Genomic DNA, 2500 nt, shown 5'->3' on the forward strand with positions numbered 1-2500 from the left:
ACACAAGCCACATACACACATGCTACATACACACAAGCTACATACTGTACACACAAGCCATATACACACAAACCACATACACACATGCTACATACACACAAGCTACATACTGTACACACAAGCCATATACACACAAACCACATACACACATGCTACATACACACGTCACATACACACAAGCCACATACACACACCACATACATACCAGCCACATACACACAAGCCACATAACACATGTCACATACACACAAGCCTACTGTCTGCATTCGTGCCCTATTCACTATCTCGCTTGACCACAAAACATATTTATCCATATTTCACAAAGCAGGTTACAATCAGTTAACATTGCAGGGATTAGGGAACGATTTGACTGTAAAACTGCAATCTGCTGGGTCTTTAGTTGTGAGAGGATCAGTGTAGCCCACAGCCTAGCAGATGTGCCTAGCTTCTGCCCTTATTTTCACTTTCTCTATCTCTTTCTATCTCCTTATCTTTCTCTTTTTCTCACTCTGGACTGGGAATGTGTTTGATTGCCCTCCCTCTGCTGCCATCTACCCCCATCCCAGAGGGGGAGGGGGAGGGGGAGGGAGAGAGCGTTCAGAGAACCAGCAGCATCCATCACTATTAACTGACTGACCACTGTCTGTTGGAGGCTCCACAATTGAATAGAGGACTAAGTGTGTGGTAAATGCTCTCAATGGGTAAATGAGTTTGTGGGTTCGCTCTCTTTAAGTCGTTTAGATAAAGCAAAATCATAAAAAAAACACCTGTGATAGATATCTATCTTTGATGTACTGTACACCAAGTTCAACTGAAAATCTTTCTTAACTCACAAATCCATCACAACATTATGCTTTTGATTGGCACCCACCTATTACAGAGACATATAGCCAGGGTAACCCAAAGACAATTCTGCTTTATTTTCCTCATATAGATTTGACTGTACACAGTTCATACCATTGCACAGAAGGCATAAATGAATAAATTCAGTGCTCTCTTTTACATCTTTTTCAAAGACACATGGCAATAATAATAAATAGCGCTCATGAAACAAGACGATCAACACATTTTCAAACTGTACAAAATTTACAACAATTAAGACGCAAAGATCTGAGGCAATAAAGACTTGACAAAAGTATAGTGATGTGTTTGTATAATATTGGTTTCTGAGTGTTATTTCTTCACATTTGTTGGTTCGCTGTCTGGCTGGTCAAATGGATTATGCTCTTTTTTTTTAGCTGGTACCTTGATTTGGCCTTTTTTTCCCTTTTAAATAGAAAAATCACAATAAAGACAAACAGACGTGTCGATTTTAAAGTTGTTTTGAACAGTAACCATTTAGCAGTTGCGGTTAATATTTCTTCACACAACTCAACACTAGACACGCCAGAATATCCTCTTGATCGTGTCATCACTGGTTTGACTGGTGATTGGCCCGCTTGAATCAAGCTATCCATTCCTCTCACAGCCAGGGGAGCTGAGTATTGCATTTCAAGAGAATCTGACATTCTATTCCATCTAAGACGTGGCCCGTACTGTACGACACGCCGGCGCATCAGCTAGCATGACGGGTCAGTGTCAGCTGCCGCAGCGTGTCTGTGTGTTAAGACTGCTAATCCCTCTGACATGGAGGCCAGGCAGCGCAGGGAGGACCGGCTGATGCCACAGCTGCTGGACGTTAGTAGGGAGGCTGACCGTCTTTAGATTAACAAGAGAGGCTTAGATACGACTGAGAAAACAACTGTAGGGAATCTTTCTCCATATTAGTATACAACTCAGATGGGTTTGGCGTTTCTGACCGTAAAATGGATTTCATATTTATGCTGCGTTTATGTTTTGTTTTGCTCCTGGATATTTGATCCCACGTATTCGTCAGGTGTACTTAATATGCATGTTTTTATAAATTGCCTCTCGTATGGCTGTGCATTTAAAAGAGGAAATCAAAAAAATAGGAGTTGATACCACGTTTCATTAGAAGGGTCGAGTTGCATTTCTCCAAAAGCATAAACCATAAACCTCTATCCTTGTTGTCCTCACTCAACGCATCACAACCACGTTTCCAACAGAAAGCTTGAATCCTGGTGACTTTGGAGATGGATGACATAATACTGACAGAAGTCTACCCTCAGGAGCAGACGGTGTTACACAGACAAGAACAAGTCAAGCACCTACGAATACAGAAGAGAGACCTGCCATGTAGCAAAAGGCGTCCCCCCTCGGGCAGACAGAGGTGACCTTAGCATCCCACAGACAGACCAACAGACAAACGGACGGACAGACAGACCATCAAACGGCCCTCTACTTCCTAATAACTTAGTAATGTAAGCTCCAGCAATACATTAAAAAACATTAGCATGGTTCAAAAGTCACACTTGTGCCACTGTTCATGTAAATTTCTCTACCAATGAAACACTGTTTTTCTTTTCTCTTTTTTTTTTGCCTTGTGCATACGTCTCTCCCCTCTCTCTTTCTCCCGTTTCGCCCTCTCTGTGTTCCTGTT

Source organism: Notolepis coatsorum (assembly GCF_963971535.1).
Source record: "Notolepis coatsorum genome assembly, chromosome: 2".
NCBI classification, from domain to species: Eukaryota; Metazoa; Chordata; class Actinopteri; order Aulopiformes; family Paralepididae; genus Notolepis; species Notolepis coatsorum.